Raw genomic sequence first — 8,538 nt, forward strand, 5'->3', positions numbered from 1 at the left:
CTCCCCCATCCCCCCACCACCCACCCGATAGGCCCTGGTGTGATATTCCCCTCCCTGTGTCCATATGTTCTCATTGTTCAACTCCCACTTACGAGTGAGAACATGCAGTGTTTGGTTTTCTGTTCCTGTGTTAGTTTGCTGAGCATGATGGTTTCTAGCTTCATTCATGTCCCTGCAAAGGACATGAACTCATCCTTTTTTATGGCTGCATAGTATTCCATGGTGTATACATGCCACATTTTGTTATCCAGTGTAGTGTGATTTTCATAAGGACCTTGGTTACCTTTTAGCAATAAGGGGTAAGAGAGGAGAGAGCGAGAGAGGGAGAATCAGAGATGGAGTCAGAGACAGCATGAGCACATGAGAGAGCAGGCTGTGCGTCCAGGCCTCTACTGCCCCTCCAGGAAAGGGATCCAAGGTCATGGGGTTGGAGAATTCATAATGGGGACTGATTTGGGCTTGGAGTTGAGGTCCTTGCCACGTGTCCCTGCCGGTACTCATAAACCTTCTATACCAACCAAGCAACATCTTGGCCTTCATGGTCCTCAGCAAGGCAGCCAGGGAGGTGGCTCTGCAGGCCCACTCCCTGGGGCTGCACCCCTACCTTGGCAGCTTCCATGGCAGGGGTGAGTGCAAGGCTGGGTGGTCTATGGGGAGGGGCAGCCAGGAAGGCTCCAGCTGCTGGAGGCGTGGAGGGCAGTGGGGGCAGGCTGAGGCCCTGCGTGGGTATGAGATGGGGAGAGGGTACAGCTCTGAGGTGGGGATAAGGCCACAGATTGAGCCAGGGCCAGGATGGGAAGGGGAAGGTCAAAGGTCGGGGAGCTGCCTGAGGCAATTACTCCTGGCAGTGGAGAAAAGGAGCCTCCTCTGCAAGGGAGCCACCTTAGAACCAGTTCCTTGTCACCTTTAGTCCTCATTTGACGACACTGGCATCCAGGTGGAAAAGCACTCTTGTTAATTACAAACTCATGGCGGCACCGACAGTCCTGCTCCTTTGTTCTCTTTTTGCCTCAGCTCTGAGCCTGACTCTATACTTGTCCCATCCCTGACCTCTAAACCCAGTGGGGCTAGAGAAGGGTGTGAGGGTGTCTGTTCAGCACTTCCTCGCTGGTGTGGTCACTGTTGTTAAAGCTGAAGATGCAGTGGCAGTCTTTAGGCCGAGGGGAGATGTCACAAGGCCTTGGCATGGACACTGATGCTCATTTCCTCTTTGCCTTTGGTCCTGCTCTGAAGAACTGACGGGGGATGCCGGTGGGGGCTGGAGGTGGGCTCCCGGGAGCTCACCCTGACTGTGTCCTCTTCTGTTGCCCTCTCTTTAACTCAGCCTCCAAGGGCATGTCCCCACAAAGACTCCTGACCCATCTTGTGGATAGTGGTTCTGACATGGACATGGTGTCATCCATCCAATCAGCTCACAGTAGCCCAGGGCCACTCCATTCCAGGCCTGATGCCAGATATGGAGTGAGGAGGGAGGGTTGAGGGTCACGGGGGTCCTAGGAAGAGGCGCCCCAGGCCGACGGGGCTTGGAGAGGGGGCCTTGGGCACATAGTGGTGGGACTGGAACACAGGGAGGGAGAGGAAATGGGGAGGGCCTGGCTGTCTCCTCTGTGTGGCCTTGTTGTGATCTTCTCTCTGTTGACCTGGGACAAGTCCCCCTGCCTTTCTGGACCTCCTTTTCTCAGCAAGTATGTTTTGAGTTTTTTAATTTTACCAGTTCTGTGACAGACATAAAGAACACGTGGAGGCTGGGCGCGGTGGCTCAAGCCTGTAATCCCAGCACTTTGGGAGGCCGAGACGGGCGGATCACGAGGTCAGGAGATTGAGACCATCCTGGCTAACATGGTGAAACCCCATCTCTACTAAAAAATACAAAAAACTAGCTGGGCTGGGCAAGGTGGCGGGTGCCTGTAGTCCCAGCTACTCGGGAGGCTGAGGCAGGAGAATGGCGTGAACCTGGGAGGCAGAGCTTGCAGTGAGCTGAGATCCGGTCACTGCACTCCAGCCTGGGTGACAGAACCAGACTCCGTCTCAAAAAAAAAAAGAAGAACACGTGGAGAGACAGGATATATACCTGACTTTGAGGGGTTCATAGTGCTAGTGAGGGAGACAAACCTGGAAGTAACCTCACCACCCATAGTTAAAGGTGACAGAGGTACTAACAAGTGCAATGGGATCTTAGCAGAGCAATGGATAACTTGGCCTGCAGGAGTCACAGAAGGCGTCACAGAGGAGGTGGCATCTGAGGGCATTTTGGGGAACTTGTTCAGCAGGTGGAAAAGAATGGGAAGGGCTCAGCTTCAGCTCTACCATTCTTTGCGTGTGTTCTAATTTTCTTCTTTGCCTTCATTCTTCTCTGCCTCCCGTTTGCTTCTCTGGCAGTTCGGTGGTTCTCCCTGAAGGCCTACAGAGAAAAGGCATTTGGAAAAAATGCCCTAAGGCTGTTATAAGCCGCGCATCCCATCACCTCCCCACACCCTGTCATCACCTCGAATGTGGGCCCGCTGTGGATGTGGGAGGTCCTCCAGATGTTGCAGATCCTGGATGGTGAGCACTTGCTTGAAAGGGAGGAGGAGTGGGGCTGGGCTGTGGGGCCGACTGTGGAAGGGATGGAGTTCCAAGCTGAGGGATGGACTTTCCTCTGGGTGAGGACGGGAGCAGCCTCCCTGTCCCTCTGGAGTGTCATCTGGGTGGATCTGCTCATGTGGGCCACGCTGTATGCTGGGCAGATGTGCAGTCCAGAGTCCTGTGGCTCCCGTCTCTTCTTGCGGGTGGAGGACCCGGGAAGATTGTGGGCTTTGAACCAGACACAGCCATGTCTGGCCCTGCCTACCCCTTGGCCTCTAGCATCCCTCTCTATAATATGAAGTCCCCTCTCCTCAGTGCATTCCTGGGCTCTGCTCTCTGGTCTCACCTCTGTCTCATCCCGGATCTTAGGAAGTTCCTGTCGCTCTTGGAGCTGGATGGCAGAACAGAGCTGCTTCTCACCTGCTACTGGAGTGTGCTCTGCCTGCCCCCATCAGAGGCGATGCAGAAGGAGGTGTGCAGACCCACAGAGGGACAGGCCAGTGTGGTAATGAGCTCTTTGAAGGCTGTCAACTGTTGTTGTTTTCGAGAGGGTGAGAGGTTGTAGGCTTGACAGTATTATGTAAGGCTTTCTTGTCGTCTCTAAGAAAAACAAAAAGGAAGGTCTCATCGGAGGAAGGGGCTGCTAGGTGAGGCAGCCTCACCTCCACCCAGGAGATTATCATTCTTCTGCAGGGCACTCATTGATGATCATTGTCCCCCTGGAATCTTCTGGGTCAAAGGTGGACACTGACGCCCTCCCTTTATTTATTTCATTGCTATTATTATTATTATTGAGATGGAGTCTCACTCTGTCGCCCAGGCTGGAGCGCAGTGGTGCAGTCTTGGCTCACTGCAATCTCCGCCTCCCGGGTTCAAGCGATTCTCCTGCCTCAGCCTCCTGAGTAGCTGGGATTACAGGCATGCGCCACCACGCCCAGCTAATTTTTTGTATTTTTAGTAGAAACGGGGTTTCACCCTGTTGGCCAGGATGGTCTCGATCTCCTGACCTCATGATCTGCCCACCTTGGCCTCCCAAAGTGCTGGGATTACAGGAGTGAGCCACTGTGCCCGCCTGACTCTCTCCCTCTATAGCTGTGGTACAGCTGAATCCAGGCTGGAAGGTGCAGACATGACTTTCCTCAAGGCCCATGGGTGAGCCACTGCAGGGAGCCCAGGGGCAGGAGACTGAGTCCCTTTCCTGCAGGGCCGCCAGAGTTTCCTGGAGGGAGGGCCGGGGGTTCGTGTCTTCATCTGCATTCTTTGGTTTTTCTCCTAGGAACTCTTTCCCGATCTCTGAGTATTCCTTTATCTTGACTGGTTGTTCTCATTTTATTGATGCCATAGTTGCTTGGATTTCTTTGAGGATATTAAGAATAATTTTTTGGAGACAGAATATTCTACTATTTATGGAAGAGTTTGGTTTCTTCGGGGACTGTTGGCTGCGTGTGGTTCTGGCGGTGGTGGGTGGGCATTTGACATGGCGGTGGTGGGTGAGCGTTTGACAGGCCTCCTCATATTTGAGGCAGGCTGGGAATTCCGGCTGCCCAGCAGGATTGGCTTTAGTCTTGAGTTGGGTTTCTTTCGAGGACTTCATTCTACAGAGTGCGGCCTTTCCTTTTCTCTCACACTTCTTGCCACTTTTGAGGCCCACAAGTATCTTGAAGGAGACCTTCCAGGCCTACCACCTACTTTCTTGATAAGGTTTTGGTTTAAAGGCAAATACTCACTTTTTCAGGGCAGGTCCACATTATTCATGAAAGGGCAAGTGGGAGAAATGCCTTGTCCTGGAGTTTGTGATTGCCCTGCGGATGGCCAGGCCAGCTCTCTTTCTTCCCTGGTGCCAGCGACCTCCTCATCATTTCTACTGACCCAAGCAGCACGCACCAGGAGCAGAGCCCCAGAAGGAGCACAGCCTAGGGTGTGGGGAATACAGGGCTGGGGAATCCCGGGCAGACATTTGTGCTCTTGTGCAAAAAACAGAGGACTCCATTCAAGTTCACAGAGGGAAGGCAGCACTTGGAAATGTAGGGGACAAGTCGCAGGGCAGAATTTAGCAGGGAAGCCTTCCTGGGGAGAGAGAGCCCAGTAGAGTTTAGGAGGAGGGAGGGGAATATTGGGGCAATACTCTTGAGTCCCTCTTTCCTCTTCAGTCACTGTTCAGGAAGTCCCCGCAGTGTCTCTGCAGGCTCATGGGAGCTCCCAGAACTGAGACACATGGATCCAGGCCTGCTTGGAGGTCAGTGGGATAAGGTCCTTGAAAGTCGGTGTATTGGGTTCTTAGCGTTCTCATAATAACATGCCATAGCTGGCTGGCTTTAAACATCGGGTGTTTATTGTCTCAGTTGTGAAGGCTAGAAGTTCAAAGCCAAGGTGTTGTCAGGGTGAGTCCTACTGGAGGCTCTGAGGCAGATCAGCTCCTTGGCTCTCTCCTGGCTTCTGCCGGTTCCTGGCACCCTCTGTTCCGGGCCTTGGAGACACGTCACTCGAAGCTCTGCTTCCATTTTCACAGGGCACATTCTCGTGTGTGTGCGTGTGTGTGTGTGATGTGTGATGTGTGTGTGGTCTGTGTGTGTGTGGTGTGTGATGTGTGTGTGTGATGTGTGATGTGTGTGTGGTCTGTGTGTGTGTGGTGTGGTCTGTGTGTGTGTAATGTGTGATGTGTGTGTGTGATGTGTGTGTGGTGTGTGGGTGTGTGTGGTGTATGTGTGATGTGTGTGTGTGTGTGATGTGTGTGTGTGATGTGTGTGTGATGTCTGTGTGTGTGGTGTGTGTGTGTGATGTGTGTGTATGATGTGTGTGTGATGTGTGTGATATATGTGTGTGATGTGTGTGTGATGTGTGTGGTGTGTGTGTGATGTGTGAGATATGTGTGTGATGTGTATGTGTGATGTGTGTGTGTGAGAGATGTGTGTGTGATGTGTGTGTGTGTGATGTGTGTGTGATGTGTGTGTGATGTGTGTGTGATGTGTGTGTGTGAGATATGTGTGAGTGATGTGTGTGTGTGATGTGTGTGTGTGTGATGTGTGTGTGTGTGTGTGTGGTGTGTGTGTGATGTGTGTGTGTGTGATGTGTGTGTGTGATGTGTGTGTGATGTCTGTGTGTGTGGTGTGTGTGTGTGATGTGTGTGTATGATGTGTGTGTGATGTGTGTGATATATGTGTGTGATGTGTGTGTGATGTGTGTGGTGTGTGTGTGATGTGTGAGATATGTGTGTGATGTGTATGTGTGATGTGTGTGTGTGAGAGATGTGTGTGTGATGTGTGTGTGTGTGATGTGTGTGTGATGTGTGTGTGATGTGTGTGTGATGTGTGTGTGTGAGATATGTGTGAGTGATGTGTGTGTGTGATGTGTGTGTGTGTGATGTGTGTGTGTGTGTGTGTGGTGTGTGTGTGATGTGTGTGTGTGTGATGTGTGTGTGTGATGTGTGTGATGTGTGTGTGTGATGTGTGTGATGTGTGTGTGTGTGATGTGTGTGTGTGGTGTGTGTGTGTGGTGTGTGTGTGTGATGTGTGTGTGTGATGTGTGTGTGAGATATGTGTGTGTGTGTGATGTGTGTGTGTTCTTTTTTTTTCTTGAAACAGAGTCTCGCTCTGTCGCCCAGGCTGGAGTGTAGTGGCGCGATCTCGGCTCACTGCAAGCTCCTCCTCCCGGGTTCACGCCATTCTCCTGCCTCAGCCTCCCGAGTAGCTGGGACTACAGGCGCCCACCACAGCACCCGGCTAATTTTTTGTGTTTTTACTAGAGATGGGGTTTCACCGTGTTAGCCAGGATGGTCTCGATCTCCTGACCTCGTGATCCGCCCGCCTCGCCCTCCCAAAGTGCTGGGATTACAGGCCTGAGCCACGGTGCCCGGCCGTGTTCTCTTCTTAATAGGACAGCAGTTATCGGACTAGATAGGGCCCACTCTAATCCATTGTGAGCCCCCCTTACCTTGATCTCATCTGCAAAGACCCTCTTTCCAAGCAAGGTCACATTCTGGGTTTTAGGTCGACATGAATTTTGTCAGCCCTGCAGAGCTGAGAACAGAGTGGTCAAGGGTGGGAGAAGAGATCAACCTGAGGATCAAGCTTGGGCACAGAGCTTTGAGAGAAGTGTGATCAGGGTTAGGGTCTAAGCAATGTCGGTCTTCTCCCTTGGAGGAGAATTTTCCCTTCTTCCTTCTGCTCTTGAGCCAGGGCTGCGGCCACCTCCTCCCTCAGCTCCTTTCTGCTCCTTCCAAGGAATTAAAGGTTGGAAGCATGGGCTCTGCACTTCTGGACCCTGCAGGTCCAGAGCCTGGTTCTCCTGATAGCTGTGTGGCCTTGGGGACGTATGTTACTTCTCCCTACTCTGATTTCTCTGGGGAAATGGGAGAACAGTAGTACCTGGTTTATGCAGTTGTTCTGCAACTGAGTGAGACAATGTTTGTAAAGTGCTTGGCTAAAAGGAGTGAAGTTCAGGTTCAGGCAGTTTGCCTATGTTTAATTGGCTTGGCTGTGTTTTTAGAGATTTGGCTCACTTTATGCTAAGGTCAATGTGATATTCTGGCCTTCTCTTGATTATCCTGTTCCCTGCTTACCACATGAAGCTTCAGTTTTCTTTGCAGTTCTTTTTGTTGTCAGAATTGAGATCACTTGGGGGTACACAGACAGAGTATGTTGTTCAGAAGTTACTGAGGTAATCATCTTCTGTGTGGTTACAGCATCAAATTGATATAATTTAGATTTTAAAATTTGTGTTAAATTTTAGAATTTCTGTTCTCCTTTCTTTTTTTTTTTTTTTTTTTTNGCCAGCTCTCTTTCTTCCCTGGTGCCAGCGACCTCCTCATCATTTCTACTGACCCAAGCAGCACGCACCAGGAGCAGAGCCCCAGAAGGAGCACAGCCTAGGGTGTGGGGAATACAGGGCTGGGGGAATCCCGGGCAGACATTTGTGCTCTTGTGCAAAAAACAGAGGACTCCATTCAAGTTCACAGAGGGAAGGCAGCACTTGGAAATGTAGGGGACAAGTCGCAGGGCAGAATTTAGCAGGGAAGCCTTCCTGGGGGAGAGAGAGCCCAGTAGAGTTTAGGAGGAGGGAGGGGGAATATTGGGGCAATACTCTTGAGTCCCTCTTTCCTCTTCAGTCACTGTTCAGGAAGTCCCCGCAGTGTCTCTGCAGGCTCATGGGAGCTCCCAGAACTGAGACACATGGATCCAGGCCTGCTTGGAGGTCAGTGGGATAAGGTCCTTGAAAGTCGGTGTATTGGGTTCTTAGCGTTCTCATAATAACATGCCATAGCTGGCTGGCTTTAAACATCGGGTGTTTATTGTCTCAGTTGTGAAGGCTAGAAGTTCAAAGCCAAGGTGTTGTCAGGGTGAGTCCTACTGGAGGCTCTGAGGCAGATCAGCTCCTTGGCTCTCTCCTGGCTTCTGCCGGTTCCTGGCACCCTCTGTTCCGGGCCTTGGAGACACGTCACTCGAAGCTCTGCTTCCATTTTCACAGGGCACATTCTCGTGTGTGTGCGTGTGTGTGTGTGATGTGTGATGTGTGTGTGGTCTGTGTGTGTGTGGTGTGTGATGTGTGTGTGTGATGTGTGATGTGTGTGTGGTCTGTGTGTGTGTGGTGTGGTCTGTGTGTGTGTAATGTGTGATGTGTGTGTGTGATGTGTGTGTGGTGTGTGGGTGTGTGTGGTGTATGTGTGATGTGTGTGTGTGTGTGATGTGTGTGTGTGATGTGTGTGTGATGTCTGTGTGTGTGGTGTGTGTGTGTGATGTGTGTGTATGATGTGTGTGTGATGTGTGTGATATATGTGTGTGATGTGTGTGTGATGTGTGTGGTGTGTGTGTGATGTGTGAGATATGTGTGTGATGTGTATGTGTGATGTGTGTGTGTGAGAGATGTGTGTGTGATGTGTGTGTGTGTGATGTGTGTGTGATGTGTGTGTGATGTGTGTGTGATGTGTGTGTGTGAGATATGTGTGAGTGATGTGTGTGTGTGATGTGTGTGTGTGTG

At 51.4% G+C, this 8,538-nt stretch overlaps 1 pseudogene; it reads left to right on the top strand.

Moving 5' to 3' along the window:
• LOC108522303 (uncharacterized) overlaps nt 1-8,538 on the top strand; it is a 29,412-nt pseudogene that overhangs the window by 5,743 nt on the left and 15,131 nt on the right.

This window comes from Rhinopithecus bieti, unplaced genomic scaffold (genome assembly GCF_001698545.2).
Source record: "Rhinopithecus bieti isolate Rb0 unplaced genomic scaffold, ASM169854v2 scaffold_2654, whole genome shotgun sequence".
NCBI lineage: Eukaryota > Metazoa > Chordata > Mammalia > Primates > Cercopithecidae > Rhinopithecus > Rhinopithecus bieti.